This window comes from Argiope bruennichi, chromosome 4 (genome assembly GCF_947563725.1).
Source record: "Argiope bruennichi chromosome 4, qqArgBrue1.1, whole genome shotgun sequence".
Taxonomy (NCBI): Eukaryota; Metazoa; Arthropoda; class Arachnida; order Araneae; family Araneidae; genus Argiope; species Argiope bruennichi.
The window spans coordinates 70,163,702-70,184,381 of record NC_079154.1 but is presented as its reverse complement, the minus strand read 5'-3'; the positions used below and the strand labels follow the sequence as shown (position 1 = coordinate 70,184,381).

Below are 20,680 nucleotides of genomic sequence, written 5' to 3'. Positions count from 1 at the left end.
AATTGAAATAAATGTACAAAAAAACGACAGTGTTTGAGATTTAATCATTTCTGTCAATTGTAGTCCGAATATATTTTGGAAACAACGAATTATCTATCTGCATTCAATATTATATAAGTTTAAGCTATTTAAATAAGTAGTACTATATTTTTCTTAGATATTCAGAAATATATTAAATACTTTTCGATATTCTCTTATTATTATTATCATTTTAGTCACATAATTACATAAGCTAATAATTTCGGCGCATGTTTTGGAAGTTTTTAAATATCTTACTAAAGAGAAAGGAATATCAAAGAAGAATTAATTTAGAACAAAAATGAAATTTATTAATTTTGGACGCATAGCTAAAAAATTAATAACTAAAAAATCTTCTCATGAAATATACTGCTAAAAAATATAACGCAGATATATCGAAATAAAGGAAGATCCATATAGCTTAATAATAAGATTTTATATAAATCCATCAATGTTTTAACAAAGAAAACAATTAAGCATTACCTGAAAGTTACTTCTGCAAAATATTGAATCTAAGACCAAAAGAATTCTTCGTCACTGTAAAGAAGTTACTGCGAGGAATAAAATTGTAAACAATTAGGAAGTTAGTTTTTTGGAGAATAATGAGAGCAATAATTTAATATCTTTTCCGAACAAATAAGTAGAAATGTGCTTTCCTAAATCCAAACATGAACAAAAACGCGAATTTCTAATTCTTTCATGAGAAATTATTCCTGCCATAGTTGGCTATGCGAAATTCTTCAGAACATTCTCTTGACTTATCTTAAATAAATTTTCTGAAGATAAAATGAAAGAAGTATTATTTTAGAGGATAAAATTCAATTTATAAAAAAAAAAATGGTAGTGATATCGAAGCAGTTGATCACAAAATTACTTTTTTCGAATATTCGCTCAATAAATACAAAATGATTTTCAAATTGCATCAGTTGTATTTTTAAATTATATGCTGTTGAAAATAACTTGGAAAAATATTTAAAAAAAATGAGGAGCATTGCTATTGTTGGATTTTACAATATCCAGAATACAAACTCATTAATTCCTTTTTATTTATAAACTCTTATTTCTTTAGAGATTTTGAATTCATTGCCGGACCTTTATTGCAATAATTACTTCAATAAATTTGTATAGAATGCTTTTCACCTTTAACGGGAGAAACGATTAACGGAAGAATCACCTTTACTGGCAGAATCATCCGCTCTAATAATCTGCAATTGTAAAGTTGGTATTTAATTTTTTAATAAATTTTTAATAGTTAAGAATATATAACAGAATAGCTATTTATAGTAATATTTTTGAATATTTGATACTTAAGGAGATAAACATAAGTATAAAGAAATTTCTTGTAATAATAGGAATAATTTTGAGAATAAAATAATAAGAATAAGAATAAGAGATTGAAGTTAACCCCATGAGTGTAATAAAACTCCGAAATCGTTACATTACACTTAAACATTTTTCTTTTATTCAATATTATTTACATCCTTAATCTGGGAGTAGTGTAGAAATCACAAATAAATTAAATAGTACTTGTACATAGCAATACATATATTATGAAACATATGTAATGATTCTCTCAGTTCTTTCATTTCTGATAAGCCCTAAACTCTTGTTCAACGAAAGTACGGCGGGAGCCCAAGACGTCTAGATATCACCGTGAAATTTCTCCCCATTTTATAATATATTATTGACCCGGAGGGCGTTTCCTTTGTTCATTAGAGACACTGAATTATACGGGTTTTGTGGCCAAGGACTCACAAAAGATGTCCGAGCCTACATTTCCTTAGTAGTCACCGGCTTATCGACATCCTTTTTTTGTATGCCAACCCCTTAAGAATATGGTTATCATTATGATTTTTAAGGGAGGGTGTTCTTATTTTTAAAGGAGAAGTTGAGGTACCTGAACTCGAAGGATCAAGAAGATTAAATAAAATGGAAGTTCTTCATTGATATAAACATGTTTCGGCCGTTTTAACTAAATGTTAATCATATTTAAACTTCAAAAAAAGCGAAGAAAGTATAATTAAATCAAAGAAATAAATAATAAATGGTATTTTTCACAACAACGTTCTAATTTTATTGATTATAGTGTAATTTATAAGCAACTAATGAAATATTGAATTATAAATATTTACTCTTAGTAATTTATTCTGCTCTTAATATCTTTTATGTTATATAGTTTAAGAATTAATTTAAGGTACGTATGAACCAAAATTTAATTTTTAGTATCAACAGAAAGTTTTGATTTCGGTTAATTTGACATTTTATGGAAGTGAAGAAGATGGAAACGTTTACTGATAAAATGATTAAATAATCATAGAATCTCAAAATTAAGAACTTCTTTAAAAAGTATTGGTCTTTTATGATTAAGTAAAAAATTGTCAGAGGTATCCTTTCTCCACTGTCATCAGTCATTCGGGAAAATATCTCTTATTATGTGCTATCAAAATTATTTGTAGAACATAGCATCCAAATGTTGTGGATGTAATTCTTCTTTGGTAAGTTTTATAAAATACTTGTATAAAGGAATTTTTGACTTTAAAAATTGAAAAAGAAATGGTTTTAAAAAAATCAGTTAAAACCAAAAGTGTTTAAAACATCGGAAAATGTACGGTTTTTAGGGTTATAAATAGAAGTATAAAGCCAATATCTTCTGCTTTATACATTTAACACGTTATTTTTTTAAAACTTTGACGCTATATTAAGAAATTTATTACCTACTTCCTTAAATAAAAAATAAACTGCACTTTTATCTAGTCTTCAAACTCTCAAGTTCGGCTAACAATTAAATGTGAAATTTTAAATTACTGTCTCTTTATAAAGCATTAAAATAATTTTAAAATCTTTTTAAATGAGAAAATTGCTTATTTTGTGGTTCAGAAAATGCAGAGCGTATTGGAGTAGCACTCTGACAAATTTAAACAAAAAAATGGGTATTAGGTTTTAATTTGAGGTTCCTTTAAAGAGAATTTTACAGAAATTTAGAATCTGAAAAAAATAGCATTCCCAGATGTAAAACAGCATTTAGAGATGCAAAACAGCATTAAAACATATGTAAGCATAAAAACGAATGCAACTTATCAGAAAATGAATATACAATGGAATAATTTAAATGGCTTTATAAAGTAAAATATCTATTCAAAATTATGCCACACATCACTATATCTACCAAATAAATTTGAGCTCAAAAGTCTGTTTAATTTCCAATAAATATCCAGTTATAATTCTCAGAAAACACCCACCTATAGTCCATTATTCAACTTCAGATGTTTATCTGCTAATTCACCGAACGTAGTTGCCCTGTCCCTTTCACCCAAGTTGTCATACAATGTTTCACCCGATATGCAGATTAATTCATGACGCAGATGGACATGATTTATCCCCAGATATCGAGACAGGCAATTTCTGGCTGATCACCCATGCCTATCGATCGATTACAATCAACTGTGTGAATATTATACCTTCCCCCCCCCCTATAAATTTGATTATTTCGAAGTGCTTGCTAATCGAGCTTGAAGGAAAACATTGCTCTACAAAACAGAATTAAGATGTTATGTGGACCACCAGTAAATTTTCGTTTTATATAATTAGAATAAACATTCATTTCCAGAAAAAAATATGCATTTAAAAAAAAAATCACAATTTTGGGAGGATTATTATTTCTTGATATTTGGCATCATCGACTTGCCATCATTGTGATATTGAGAATTAATTCTGGAGATCTTTGGACCCAACTGTCCCAAGATAAATATTATTAAATCCAGTTCTTAAACAAAACTTTCTTTTTTACATGAGTTTCTTTAAACTGTTCTTGCTTGGGAATAATTTCAAATACATTTTTTGCTTCTTCCCCCCCCCCCAAGAATAGGCTTTACATATTAATTGTCTCCATTTTTTTTTCATAGATTCCTGAGGATCGATTTTCATTGCAATCTGAATGTTTATATTTATATTGTTACGAATCTGTAATGTTGCTTTCCATCACAGTCAGTTCCATCGTAAGATAGACCGTTATGGGATCAGCTCTATTGGATGTAGATCGGATGCCGAATCAATGACCCTCGGACTTGGTAACAAACTTGGCGTCTTTGTTGACAAAATGAATGATACTATAATCTTCTGGAATTTTTTCGATAGGACCAACTGGAAACGAAATATGCTTGATGGTTCGAGAACCTCCTCTGCCTGCTTCTGAAGCTATAAAAACCGGCTGTCCAAGCCGAAGTGAGTCGCCTAGAGAGTGGCATAGTCAGTGTGTCCTAAGTCAGCGACGATTTAGTTGAATCAGACCAGCGAAGCGCAAGCGTTGAATGGAGTTCAAATGATTGGTGGATTCAGCCGTGTGCCAAGTTTTGGAAACAAGTATTGAAGCAGTAGTAAGTCGGCAGTTGAGTATACCTAAACCAAGGAATCTATGGAGAATAGCAGCCGTTTGGAGAGACATTAACGAATAACTCTGTGGATTACCTCCTGCTGCTGTTCTGTTGGCCGCTTATTGTGTTGTTGTGGTTGTTTACTACCGATTATGGGATTTATTTGTTATAAATGCTGTTGTGTGTTGCTTGTGTACATCTCAACTATGCAATTGTCATCTGTGTATTCGTATTTTCCTGTTAATAAACGTCTTTATTAGTTATTGAAGCTTGCTGACTATGTTATACCATACACACAATGCAGGTAAATCAGTCTGAGTTTAGAGCAATAATTTGTCCTTAACAATATCTTTGATGACTTTTCCGTCATATTAAGCATCAAAAATAAGTCTTGCATCCAAATGGGCAGTAAAAAAGAAATATTCGTTATTACTATTTTTCGTTTTACAAAATTGGTATTGTCCTTACTTCAATAATTAAGAATCTGATATCAGCTTAATCATCGTACATGCCTAAAAAAAGATAGCCAAAATTGAAGCAACGTTTAAACCGCTTAAGATGTTTATTTAAGTCTCAACTTATAAAACTAGAACCTTTATTTTCAGAGAAATTATTACTACTTTCAGCATTCAGAAGTAAAAAGATAACATCCAATTTTTCTTTAAAATGCATTAATATCAATATATGATTAAATTAAGAAGTTGGTTACAAGATTTGTCATTTGTGTATTTAAAATAGAATTTTAAGTAATAAATTCGGCTTAATAAATAAATTCGGCATTGTAGGCTTAACAACTCACCTGATAAAATTTATTCGATATGAGAAGCACAGATCGCTAAACCTTCATCAAATGCTAATTGAGAAAAAAAGTGAGTGACATTTGTTATCACGGTTGTAATGTTTGAACGTGCTTACCTTTAAATTAGAAGCAATATTCAAGGTGCAGGCCTCATTGCGATAAAATCAGTTTATTTGTAATTCTCCATCTCTAAGAAAAGCGTTTGTAGAATTTTTCAGATTTCCTCCGCTGAGAAATGCTGATTGGATAGAAATTTAAAAATTCCTCATGGTAAGCAGGAAGGCAAGCTACTTTACTTCTAAGTTACTATGTGGCATAAATTGTTGATGTTAGAAACAGTCAATATAAGGACTTGAAAATCACTTTTCAGCCCTTAACTCCTAATATATTGCGGTTATAGAAAAACTTTAAATTCAAAAGTTGTTTTACTTAATGATGCGTATATTTAGTTAATCGTATTTATTTTTCTATCTGCAATATTAAGAAAGTTATGGCGAAATGAAAATTCCGATTCCACATCATTTTGACGCTTTGTGAAGTAGATGGGCCATTTACGAACTCGTCCAAGATTTTTACATTTCTAACAACATATTCCAAAATAGTTAAAATCGAAACAAAATTACTCTAGTTATCCTCTTCACAAGATAATATGGGCAAAGCGCTACATTTTGACGAAGAGTGTTTTTGGGTTCTGGGGACCATGATAAGGGAAAACTTTCCGAAATCTTGTCATGAGAGCCATTGCAATAAGTAGTCTTTTTATAGGAATCTACCTTAAATGTTGCCTTTAGATTTAAAGAAACTTTTGCCTTTATTAACCAAATTTTTCATGGTTTTAAAAGCGAAATCAAGATTTTTAAGTATCAATGATGAATTTTTTTTCGAGAAATTTTTGAATTCATTTATTGTATTTTGTTTTCTGTTTTTAAGATTATATCGAAAATATCAAACGTCAAAGATGAAATTCATTAAAACTTTTTGACAGACTTCTAAAAATTAACCGACTTGCATGATTAATAACTTAATCAGAGCACAATATATCAGAGGTGTATCGCAAAAGCTTTTTCATAACAATATTAACCCTTTCTAGGACCAGGGAAATATGCTTCCCATGAAATTCATCAATCTTTGTATGAAATTATTTAAGTTCTGACAAATTTTTTAATAAGACAGAAACTATATGCTTCAGTTTCTAATCTCACACAAAATAATATATCTTGATTTGTTAATTAATTAATTCATTCGTTAATCAAATTAAATTTATTTAATAAACTAAATGAATCGCTTTTTTTAAACTGATATCATTTCTGAAAATATTTTTTATATACTTATATATTTTTAAAGGGTTAAAATATAGATTTCTTCAATTATATAAAAAAAAAAGATTTTTTGTAGCGAAAATCCTCCAATTTAGTTAAAATAGACGTAACCTTCATACAGCACAAAATCACAGTTCATGCAAGGAAATATTAACCTTTTGCACTAGAATAGTGCCTCTCAGTCACCATTCAAGACGATGCATCATTTTGACGCTTTATTTATTTTTCAATTTTGATTGTTAAAAATGCCTACAGAATGTTAAAAAGACAGATTAATTTTTCGAGGAAATTTAACTTTAAAAAAATTATATGCATATTAATTTTTTGGAGCAATAAACGATCCCTTATAATAAGTGAATAATTATGCATTAATTACTTTTCGAGTGAAAACAGTTAAACTTTACAACAAAAGAACAATCGAACGATATAACTTCTGATTATAAATGCCAGAAGAACATCCATCGGCTTGATAAATTATTAAACCTAACAGTCCCTTATCGGTTGCAAATTTAATTATTTCACATAGTGAAATACTCTGGTGGAGAAATAATCCTCTAGAATGAACACTGTTTTACTTTGCAGAATTTGTCACTCACATTCCGGAATATTCGAAAATATTTTAACTCAACGACTCAAGATGCCTTCCTTTACAACTCCGGTACTTAGGTATAATGGGTTTAGAAATCACTCAACATTTATCATGAACAAAATGCACAACATATTCTCTTTAGTTAATGAACTACGCCAGAAAATGACAGTTCAAAAATTACAGCATCTTCAAAGATGATGAAATATTTCTGAAACTAATGAAAGGTGATGTAACGCAATCAATCTTCCACAAAGTAGTCGTTTCAGTGAATTACTGTAATGCAGAAATGCCCCCTCATTTGGCTTTTATTTGCAGCAAGTAATGAAACATCCTGTGGCAATATTAGTTTGGAAGACTTAACAGGGTGCCACCATTTTTAAAGATAGCATAAAAGATACGACAAAATTTCAAATTTCATTATTTATGGAAAACCAATAAAATTTAACCTGGCCATAAATACTTTATCTCTGTAGATCATTTAAAATTAGTAGTTAAAGAGTTGCTGTAACGACTAACTCGACAGTTACAAATCAATTCGAAACATTTTCAATGAGACAGTTTTACAGAAGAAAGAAGAATCAGAGATTTCATTTTCAAGTGAAATTTTCAACCCATTTAACTGTAAAATTTTCATAAAAAAAGAATTTGAAGCAAAGCGTTGCTATTTTGATACCTTTTCTTAGTTTCTCATTTTAAAGAATTAATTTTAAAGATCTGATAGTAGCTATCTATATCGATTGCAATTGAAGTTTGCAATAGTGAAGTAAGAAATTAATATGCAATATTTAAAGCTTAAAGCTCGTATTTTCATTAATAGAAGCTTACGTATTTACTGAAAATGTTATCATTACATATTGAAATATTATGCATATGAAATAATTTCAACAAATAAAATCAACTAAAAATAAAATTAGTAAATTGCACTTTCAAAGAAAAAAAAAGGAAATGACTCTTTAAGCAGAAGGAAGAAATTATAATGTTTCTGTTTTATAAATAGTTAAAATTATCAAGTAATTGAATGCCTTTTCCTTGATCTTGACCCAAACTGCACGACTCATCTTTCAATTCTTTTTATTTCTCTACTATAACATTTAGCAATAATAATAATAATAATAATAAAGTTAAGTGAGAAACAGAATCGTGAAAAAATTTACAAAATACAATGTTATCAAATCAAACTTGTTCGTAAATAATCTTGTCAGTTGCTTTTACTGCATAAAACCCATCAGAATGACCGAAATAAAATTTTCATTTGAAACTGGTCTGATTAATAACTTAAAAGCTAAAAAAATTATATAATTCATCATATTTTATATAAATATAGAATTCGTAAATTCAGTTTAAATAATGGCATCACAAGCTTAACAACTCTCCCCTGATCAAGTTCATTCGATGATATGCGAGGAGCAGATCCCTAGTCTTTCATCAAATGCTAATAAACTGAGAAAGAAAGCGAGAAACATGTGTTATCACGCTTGTAACGTTTAATGCGCTTTCCTTTAAATTAGAAGCGAAATTCAAAGTGCAGGCCTCATTGCTCATGATGTAATCAATTTACTTGTAATTCTCCATCTCTGAGGAAAGTGTTAATAGAATTTTCCAGTTTTCTCATTGAGAAACGCTGATTGGATGGAAGTTAACCATGTTGTAAGTTTCCGCGTTGCAGATTTAAAGAAACGGTTGCCTTTATTAAACAATTTTTTTATAGCTGTAAAAACGATAAAGATTTTATAAATGTCACAGACTCATTTTTCTGAAAACTTTTGTATTTGTTTATTGTATTTTGTTTTCTGTCTTAAAGATATTTTAAAAATAGTAAGATGAAATTCATTACAAATTTTTAACACACTTATAAAAAATTAACTGACTAATAATGTCCTAAAATGATTGATAACTTAGAGTACAATATATTAAAGATATATCTCGAAAGCTTTTTCATATTAACCCTTCCTAGGGCCATGGGAAGTATTCTTCATACTAAATTCATCCATCTTTATATGAAATTATTCAAGTTGGTTTTAAGATCTGACAAATTTTTCAATAAGACAGAAACTAGATGCTTTAGTTCCTTGTCTCACACAAAACGGTACGTCTTGATTTGTTACTTAATTATTAATTAACAAATTAATTAATCGGAATAAAATTTATTAAGCTAAATGAATCACTTTTCTTAAGACGATATCAATACTAAAATATTTTAATATACCATCACTAGAAAAAATTGGCCTTTTAAAAGAATAAAATATGGATTTATTTTTTTTCAGTAATAACAAAAAAAAACTATATAACGAAAATCCTTCAATTTATCTAAAATAGATAAAACTCTCATAAAGTACAAAATCATAGTTGATGTAAAGTTTTAATATTCCCTTACATCAAAAAAACACCCATGCTACAAAACGCCAGATTATAAATAACAGGAGAACATCTATCTACTTGATAAATTATTAAATCTAACAATTTCTTATCCATTGCAAATTTAATTATTTTGCATAGCAATGATGCTCTGTATAGCTCCGATTGCGAAATAATCCTCTAGAATGAATACTGTTTTACTTTGCAGAATTTGTCACGCTCACAATCCGGAATATTCGAAAATATTTTAACTCAACGACTCAAGATGCCTTCCTTTAGAAATCCGGTATTGAGATATAATGCGTTTAGAAAGCACGCAACATTTATCATAAACCAAATACACAACATCTTCGCTTTTTAGTTAATGAACTACGTTAGAAAATGACAGTTCAAAAATTACTTCTTGAAAGATGATGAAATATTTCTGAAACTAATGAAAGGCAATGTAACGCAATCAATCTTCCACAAAGTAGTCGTTTCGGTGAATTGCTATAATGCAGTTACACCCCCTGATTTGGCTTTTACTTGTAGCAAGTAATAAAACATTCTGTGGCAATACTAGTTTGGAATACTCATAACATGGAGCCACCGATTTTTAAAAGAAAACATAGAAGATACGACAAAATTTCAAATTTCATTATTTATGGAAAAGCAGTAAAGTTTAAGCGAGTCATAAATGCTTTATCTCTGTAGATTATTTAAAATTAGAAGCTAAAGATTTGGAGTTGCAATTAACTCAGCAATTAGAAATAAATTCAAAGCACTTTTGGTAGACCATTTTTAAAGAAGGAGAAAATTAGAAAAATCAGATTTCCTTTTTCGAATAAAGTTTTCAACCTATCTAAATGAAAAATTTTCAGAAATATGAAATTTGGAGCAAAGCGTTGCTATTTTGAAAGCTTTTCGCCGCTTCTCATTTAAAAGAAAGTTTTAAAGATCTGATAATATCTATCTATATCGATTGTTTGCATTTGGAGTTTGTAATAGCGCATTAAGAAATTAACATAAATCATTTAAATCTTAAAGCTCTTATTTTATCGGAACATAATTACTGAAAATGTTATAATTGCATATTGAAATCTTGTGCATACGAAATGGTTTCATATAATTTCTAAATAAAATCAACTAAACAAAATTAGTCAAACCGAACATTCAGAAAGAAAAAAACGGAAATAAATCTTTAAACTTAGAGGATAAAGGCCTTCCATTTTATAAATAGTTAAAATTATCTGGTAATTAAATGCCTCCTCCTTAATCTTGACTCAAACTGGTCGACTAATCTTTCTATTATTATATTACTCTTTCTTTGCTAATTATCATATTAATCTTAATGCAATAAGTGAAATACAAAAATTATTAAAAATTTACTTAACACAATGTTATTAAATCAAATCAATTCGTAAATAATCTTTCTATTAGCCGTTTTACAGTATAAGATCTATCAGAATGACAAAATGGAATTTTCGTTTAAAACTAGTCTTATTAATCAAATAAAAGTTTAAAAAATGTATTTAATGCATCATAATTTTATAGATACAGATTATTTAAGGAATTTCTTTCCAATTTCTTGATTTTTAGCTTAAAAATATATAAATTTTAAGATCTGAATTTTTAAAAAATGCATTATTTTTATATCTAAGAAAAGGCATACCAATATCAAATAGTAAATAATATAATAGTAAATCTTTGTCAATTCCAGCAGATAGTATTTTAGAAGTATGAAAGATAACCTATGGATAACTTCCTCTGATTATATAATTATGACTGAAAATAAAAAGTTACATATAAGCATTATTATTTGTTTTTCTTCTTCAATAGAAAAAATACATCCAAAATTATTCCATGTATTTTCAAACCTCTTTCCAATAATCATGCTCCTATTTCAATGATTTTAGCATTTAATATGTTATTAAAATGGCAATTCGAAACAATTCCATGCAATATTCTTTTTTTCTAATAAAATGAATATGGGGCAAGTTTGACAACTTAATTCCAATTAATTTCAATAAAACTTGTCGAAAATATATGGTTATCGAAAACATCCTAAATTTAAATTTCGATGTGACACTATCAGATTACAATTGTGCACGACGGAATAAAATTTTTCAAACTAGAACCGATACGTTTCTTATAAGTAAACAAAAGTGAAGTAAAAAAGAAGAAGAATATTTAAATTCAAAAGTATAAGAATCAAAAAAGCCTATCAAAATAAATTCAAATTATGAAGATATATTGTAAGTAAATTAAGGAAATAAAAAATTCAATGGAGATAAAAAATAACTTACATTCAATAAACTCGAGTGTCAATATCAATCGAAACCAGCCAGATGCCATTATGTCCATTGTCTTTACGGAACATTGGCCTGCAATATAGATATAAATAGATCTGTATAGCGTGTTTTACAGGTATTTTTTAATAATCATGAAACGAATTGTACTAAATAACTACATCAATTTGTTAGTAATACGAATATTATTGCTTTTGCTATTTTGCAAAAACCGGGAAAGAGGTGAATGAATCACTAAACACGTGCTCCAAATCCCATCAACTCCGAATCATAAAATAATTTTAAGTCAACTCATTTTCGTCATTGAAATGGCAAGTCACATTTACCCTAAGTTTTAAAAGACTGGAGAAGAAATTTAATTAATCACATTTCTTTCATGCCAAGAAAGGATTTTTTTTAACTAACCAAAATTGGCCCACCGATGACTAAACTATGAGCAACTTTATAAATCATTTTCAATAATAGCCAATCAAAAAAAGGATACGTCTTGTTTAAAAATATTACGATTATCGCCTATGTACCACCAAAATATTAACCTTTTAGATGCCATGATCCCCATTTGGGTATTTTGGAATTTTGTGTACACCACTCGGTGCGAAAAAAAATATTTGATACGCCTGAAAGTTTAGTTTCAGTCAATATTACGTGTAACAAAATGCGTGTATTCTCTTCTGTCATCGTTTCTTTACAACAAGCGAGCAAATTTGAAATTAGTCTGTAAGTTGAGGGGAACAAAATCGTCACAATCGTATAATTTGGATATAATTTTACTGTTACACAACTTTTCGAATATATATAACTTATCTGGCCAAAAATTTCAAAAAAATGGCAATTAATTAGCTAAACAAAGCATCTCTATATAATTTCTCGCTGTTTATATCAATCCCTTCTATTTAGCAGCTATAGAGTTAAATGAAGAAACTCGTTCACCATCTCCTAATAATCGGAATCTCATTCAATTCATATGCTGCAACGATTTGATTCAAAATGTTGGACAAGTTTAGAAAATGCCTTCTTTTTAAACTTCACAGCTCAAGCAGATATGGAGGGAAATAGATCTCTGATTAGAAACAAAAATGGCACGATGCGATAATTGCCAGTGAATCTTGATTTAATTTTCGTCTCATTCTGGAAAGCATCTGACCAGTTATTCTCGATGCAATAGCTTCAGAACATGATTTCTCACCGACATAAGTATTAAATTTAAAAGGCGCTAGACAATTTATATTTTCCTTTTTCAACCAAACATACTCCAAATGAATTGGGAACGTCTAAAATAATTTGAAGTTTAATTATTTCCATCCATTGTAATCATTACTGAAATTATAATAATTTTTGATTGCCTGTCAGCATTTAAAATGTATTGAAACTTTTCATCGATTTTTAAGAATTTGAAAAAATATTGTTATCATCTTCTCAGATTATTATTAATTTAGCCATAATAATATAATGTTAAGAAGAATCTCGAAATTTGTTTGACAATGTTTGACAATGAAATGGAATGTTATAGGAGGGGGAGAGGTAAAACTATAAATAATCCATAGATATTTAAAGAGCTGTAAACAGAAAGAAATATCGGTAACAAAGAAAATGTTACAATACAAGACATCGCGCGAAAATTAAACAGATATCTATCAAATGGAATGTCCTTCATTTCTAATTATCACATTCTATTTACAATTGTCTTCCATTTTAAAAAAAGGAAAATTTTGAAAATTTCTTATCTACTAATACTTATTTGAAGTTGTATTCTCCTTCCAAAAGCAATTACTTATTACCAGGGAAAAGGCACTGCGAAGGTTACAATTATAAACAATTCATAAATTATTCGTACAGTTTGTAAACAGAAAGCCAAATTCTAAAATTTTTATTTGTTTATTTCGAATAAATAAGAAGCAATTCCTTTAATAGATATGAATATTAGAAAAAAATACAAATCAAAGTACAATCTTTTTGATAAAAAAAATCATTCTCTCCAGATTTGGCGGTAGAAATTTGCAAGGGCAACTATATTTCTTCAATGATTTTCTAGAGATAGCAAATATAGGATATTTTTGAAAAAAATTCTAATTGGTAAAAACTATTGAGGAGGAATTAAAACCGAAATAGTTGATTTCAAAATACAGAGGTTGTTAAGTACATTTTTTTCAAAAGCACTCATTATTTGAAATTTGATTGCGATTTATTAAATAAGAGTTACATAGTAAAATTGTATATTGTTGAGAAATCCATGAAAAAAAATTCCAACGAAATGCTATTGCTATAACATTGCTATTGTTTAATCTTTTTATAAACGTGAAACAAACACTTTAGCTACTTTTTAATAGCAGAGTTATTTCTTTTCTTACGATGAATTTTCTTCATTTATTTTTGTTGCAACGATCTAAATACATAGACTTTCAGATTACTTTTTGCTCTTCATTGGACTGCTGATAAAAGTACCTTTCCTAGAAGACATATTGCTTTAATAAACTGAAACTATGCGTCATAGTTCTTTATTAAAGTTTTTTTCGGAAGCTCTCAATGAGTTCGGAAGTATAATATTATATTTACAGTAGTGTTTTTGAATATTTTATACATATCAAAACTATCATTAGGGCATAGAACATTTCTTTTAATAAAGTAAATAAATTTGAAAATAAAATAGACTAAGAGAAAATTCATTAACAGAAAATATCTGATACATTTTCGCAAATCGATATATTTCGTATAAACCGTTTATTTTCTGTTACGCAATTTTATTCGTATTTTTATCCCTGAAAAATTGATATCCTTAAACGCATAACTATTTTGTACACGTACAACGTAATAAATGTGTACATAATATAATGATTCTCTTAGCAGAACCTGGAGTTCTTTAATAATGCAAATATGTGTTGATTGTTTCAACTGCATAATAATCGCATGATTATACTTCAAACTAAGTACATAAGAGGGCTCTAATTAAAGTGTTGAAATAAAATGATGAGTGATTCTTAATAATGGCCCCTAATTTTAATATTTATAATTCATGAGCAATTGATGAAATAATGGAGGATAAATAATTAATCCATATATTACTCTAATCATAAGTTGTCTTCTGTCTTGCAATTTAGGAACAAATAAATGATAATGTGAATTTAAATTTATTTCTTAATATCAGTAATAACGCTTAGTAACATTTTCTAATTAGACATTTTATTGAGATAAAGAAAGATGGAGTTTAACGGTATATTAAATAATTATAGAGGCAGAAAACTGTATATTTTATTGAATTCTTTTTAACAATCATTTTTGGTTTCTCTTTTTCCTTTTTGAAAAATAATAAGTACGACAGTTTCAATAGGATTTAATTTGATCAATTATTCACAAACTAAAAGAAAAATTACATATACTTTGTATTTTCCTAAGCATACATACTCTAACGTGTTTCTCACCACTTTCTTGATTTTGACTTAAAAGAATATATTAACTTCAAAATATAATCTGTCAGAAGTTACAGACAATATTATAATAGAGTTAGCAAAAATATTATTAGAAAACTAATCTAATCATAACTGCTTTTATAAATATGAACGAACCATAATTTAGTGACAAAAAATTCTACGGATAATATTGATTATTTTCAGACATAAAGATGTATTCAATGAACTATAGAGACTGCTTCCATTTTATTTTGCTTTATTTAATAAAAAAAAATACACCCAATATAATCTTATGCATTCTCAAATCCATTGCTAACATTCAGGCTTGTATCTCATTGAATTTGGCATTTAATTTTTATAATTAAAGAACAATTCAAAGCAAACAGATGCAATACCTTGTCTTTTAAAAAATATAAGAAAGATTTATACTTGAACCACAATTAGTTCTAACAAAAATATTCTCTTAAAAAAGCATGATGGAAATCTTTCGAAGTTCAGTTTCTGGTGTAATAACATCGATTTACAATTGCATCCCACTAAATGAGATGTTTCGAACTATAATCTAAGCGTCTCTTATCCCTTTGCAGTCGGAAAGATAATTCAATGCATAATTATTCACTTAAGGTGTATGTACACACTTGAAACTTCGAAAATCGTTCAAAATATCGGATATTTTTTTTTTATTGCTTAATAATGTTCTCTGATCCTTTAGCTTTCAAACGATACCAAGATGTTGCCAATATTCCAAATATTTCTCGAGTTATAAATATTTTTCTTGAATTACTTTCATTGAAAACGCTAGTTACGGTGTTTTTAAAACTCATTTTATGAAGAATGATATTTTCCCACTATGTTGCTTCATTCAAACAATCATAACTCAACAATAAATTAACTAAATACAGTTATTTATATATCAAAACAATCTGTATGAAATAGCGGATGTTTTGTGCCTCAATCAAAGTAATATTTATAGAAATAAATTTTTAATAGCTGTTTAAAGTTAAAATGACAGAAAAAATCTCGCTTTTTCTATTCATCCTTGATGAAAAAATTGTAAAAAAATAACTATTTTTATAACTTGATTGAGGCAGACAACATGAAGACTAATATTAGGCATCATTTCCAACTAGAATTATGTGTCTGTACAAATTAGAATTTAAGATATGTTTCAAAAAATAGGCTAATTAGCTCATTAAATATTATTTAATTAATTAATAATTAGTTTAATATGGTTTTTCCTCACTGAAATGAGTTTAAACATATATTAATAACCTACTGTGAAAAAATTGGATTTTTAAAATTAAAATTTAAAAAAAAATCTTCAAGTGTGTACGTACACCTCAATACATGGACGTGTTTATTACACCAAAAAATAAACACATGCAGCTGCTTTAAGTTCAGTTTCCTTGAAAAATGAATCTACATCATTTTAACATTTTGAAGGTATTTTTAAAAATTAAAATTAAATAAATAAAATGTCAGAATGATGCTCCGTCTTGAATGGGGGCTGAGAGAGACGTTCTACTGCAAAGGTTTAATTATATGGGTGGTCAATAATGAACTAAAATAGAACAATAAAAAATTTAAAATAAAAAAAAATGCATCAAGGTAAAAATCAAAAAAAAAATTGTTAAAACATATTTTGATATGAGAATAAATTAATGAAGTAAAAATTGCACATCATAGTTCTTAAAAGTACATCTGATAAAGAAAACATTTTACACCACAGTTCATATAAATCATCCCTAACAAAGCCATAACATTGTAATAAATATAGGAAAATCTATCTTCAAATTCAAGTATCAACATAAATCAAAATCAGCTTGGCGTTACATCCCTTATCATTTACAGAACACTGTGTCATAAATCAGAATTTTTAAGCATGCATAACAAACGTCCATAATTAAGTTCATGCTTTGTATATACTTTTGGTCATATAGGAGACTAAAAATATTGAATAATATTATTTGGTTTATAAAACAGGCATTAAAGTTCTTGCCGAGTCACAAAACTTGAGTAAAAAAAGAATCTCAAATCACCCACCCTAAATATCACAAAGCAATTTTGAAAAAAATACCTTTCATCATTTGAGGTTAAAATAAGCTGTTTTAAAGCCAGTCAAACGTTAGAATGTCTTGTTTATGAAAAGTATTAAAAGATTGATAAAGATTTTTTTTGTAATAACTCAAGTTTTCCATTCAGCCAAACCATCAAAATTACATTTCCGCTACCATACACCTAAAATTAAATTATAAACAATTTTCAGGACAAATATTCAAAAAGAGGCCCTAGAAAATCTATAAATTATTTAAAATCATTGTAATCGTTGGCAAAGTTTTAAATTTTAAACAGAGAAATACTTTAGAATTACTGGCCACGACTTTCTGCATGACACCTGCAGAATTAAATGAAGCAGCATGTTCTGTCCTGCCTACGATTCGTAGTTTCGTTCAATTCACAGGCTGCAACGACTTAATACAGTTTTATTTGGCAAGTCTGTAAATTAGTCCTGTTTAAACATCACAGTTGAAAGTAAATATAGATGTAAATATGACTTGCATCTGAAGCACCATTGATGCGAGATGATAATTTGTCTTCAAATCTAGAAATCCGTTCATCTCATTCTCGAAAGTTAACTTGTGATCCGCTACATGATTACATCCATGACTAAACACTCACTGACTAATGGATTAAAACTACAAAACGCTAAATACGTCATTCAAACAGATCCTAAATCAAACATTCGCAAAATGAGTTGACAGCGTTTGAAATGAAGAGATGAAATTTAACCATTTGCAGCATTTCTAATCATTTCTTAAATTCTGAAAAGCCTTTGCTTTCCTGGCGGCATTTAATGTAGATTTTGTCTGTTTAAAAACTAATATATATATATTTCATTTTCATAGATATCGGAGAATTAAAAGCATTATCTGCGATCATCTCAGATTATTATTAGTTAAGTTATATTGACATCCGAAATAAGCCTTCAAGAGGAATAGATATCGGGATTTTGTGGCATTGATAATAAAAAGAAATATCAGAGGAGGCAAAGACTAAATCTGGAACAAAAATTAAGTCAATGGATATTGAAAGAATTGCGAAAAAAATGAATTTGATAAAAAAAAAATCTAATAAAAGAACACTGCCGAAAATTTAATAAAGATATATTTTTTATAAAGTTGCATAATAGAAAGTCCATACATTCTACAGATGAGAAAGCACTTAACCTTTATCATTCATTAACAAAGAGAGCCATTATCAGTATCAATTGAGAGTTTATTCTCGGCAATTCCGTAAACGCAACCATCTCTTCTTCTCCAAAGAATTATTCATCAGTCAAGAAAAGTAAATCCGAAGGATACAATTATAACAAATAACTGCATCCGACTCAATTGCTTTTGTCAAGTGATAAGTTATCATATTGCCGCATTGAAAAGAGGCAGTCGACTCACCATGGCGAATGGTCATAGCACTAATCTCTTAATCAAGAGATCGTAAGTTCGAATCCCGCTAGAGACAATGCGATTCACAGTCCGTGTAAATATTTAATTCCTTGATTTTATGTTTTCCTTTATTTCATGTTCCAGAAGATTTTGGGCATTTCTTTAGTTTACCAGACAAATGTTCTGGACTTTTCTTACTGTCTCCAGAAAAGTATTCTGTAACTTTCCGTGCTAGTATAAAAGCAGAAGATCTGTCATTCACTGTGTTCTGAGTCCAGAGTTCAGTTAATAAATTGGTTTAGCTCTACTTCTTGTGTGTGTCATTGAGTTCCATACTAAAGTACCTGCGTGACAATATAACTTATATAAGTACTATTCAATAGCATTTAAAATTAAATTCAAATCATCAACGTATTTAGTTTTGAAAAACGGAGATATAAATTTTTGGAACAGATATATTTATTCCTTAAAACAATCCATTTCTAAAAAATATTGATATTTTTGAGACAAATATTTGTTCAGCTTTCAGTGTTAAATATTTCTAATATAAACTCCGGAAATGTTAACATGTAATATTCTTTTTTCAACAATTTTTATCAAATTTTAAAAATAGTTTTTTTTTTTTTTTTTTTTTTTGTATATGCAACGAACTCTGAAAAATCAACTTTTTCCCTTCAAAAGAGATTAAATATGTTTTCTTCCTAAGTCCAATGACTTCTTATCTCTTTTCTTCCTGCGAGTGTTCAAAAGACAAACTCCTTAGTTAAAGGTAATAATTTTAAAAAGTAAATAAATCCATCAAACTTAATCTACAAAGCCGAAAGTAATTTCATGATATTTCTTTTTATTGGTTGCAATTTTATTGGTTGCTTTTTATTGGCACTGATGTCATAAATTTTTAATTTAAAATTCTATTCAAGATACAATAAAAAAAATGGCAAGAGATATGGAAATAAATAATTGAATATCTGAAGGTAAATTATTCTTCTACTTTCGACTTATCAAAATTGTTTTAAATCTAAATCGGATCATAACAACAAACTTAAAATTGTAAAACGTGTGTCGAATAACCGATACAAAACAAGCAAAATCTTTATCATTACATCCGAAAAATTATTATAAACATCTATTAAAGATTCTGTAATAATTAATATTATTTCAAACCTTGAATTATTAATATAGTTTTCATTAGGATCTTTTAATTTTCCAAATTAAAAGTTCATTCAAAATAATGGTATATATTATTAATGGAATCAAACATTCATCTCAAACTTAGAGAATCTTAATATAAATAAAAGTCATTTTGACTTTTATTTATATTAAGTGTGTGTATGTATGTGTACTACATCTCTCCCTGGGCAAATAAGTTGAATTCAGCGAAATTTTGTGTACTTATTATTTAGGTTAAGAATAAAAATACTATCAACTTTTCAAAGGACAAACATTAATTAAATATTGAAATACTTAGAAATTAATAATAGCGTTTCTTCCTCGGTAATTTCATGAGAAATTGTACCAGAAGAAATATTTTTGAAACAATTTAAAATTCAAACTTTTATTATTGCAGTAATATCAGTTTCATTTCTATACAAAATATCTTTTAATAGTTATCAATATTTAAAAAAATTAAAATATGATTGATATTAACTTTGAATTACTGGATTTCTTTTAATTCTTCTTTTAATCTTTATAATTCTTATAAATTCTTTAGAAACTTCAACGTAGATGATTTTAAAATATGGAAATTTATACATACTCCTTTGCTAATAAACGTTAAGACTTTGAACAGTTCCACCAATATTTTTTTTAATTTCTCTTATTTCAAAAATGTTTTGAAATTGGTTTTGTATGATATAATATTTTATGCAAAAGTCGTTACTATGTTTTTTGTCAATATTATACATGAAAGGATTTTAATCCCACACAAAACTTGGTGCATCAACTCGCTCTCTATAAATATCCAACATTAATGCTCAGATAGAGGCAACCCGATAATCTTTCAAATGACGTGGGTTGCATTTCCATTAATTCACCAGACATTGTTGCCCTGTCCTTTTCACCCAAGTTGTCGTGCAATGTTCCCCCCGATATGCAG

At 28.1% G+C, this 20,680-nt stretch overlaps 1 long non-coding RNA gene across 1 annotated transcript in view; it reads right to left on the bottom strand.

Annotated features, from left to right (window-relative positions):
- Positions 1-20,680, bottom strand: part of LOC129966938 (uncharacterized) — a 91,084-nt gene that overhangs the window by 29,103 nt on the left and 41,301 nt on the right. Inside the window, exon 3 of the long non-coding RNA XR_008784318.1 lies at positions 11,736-11,813. This is a non-coding gene — a long non-coding RNA (uncharacterized LOC129966938). The remainder of the gene's footprint in view (positions 1-11,735; positions 11,814-20,680) is intronic.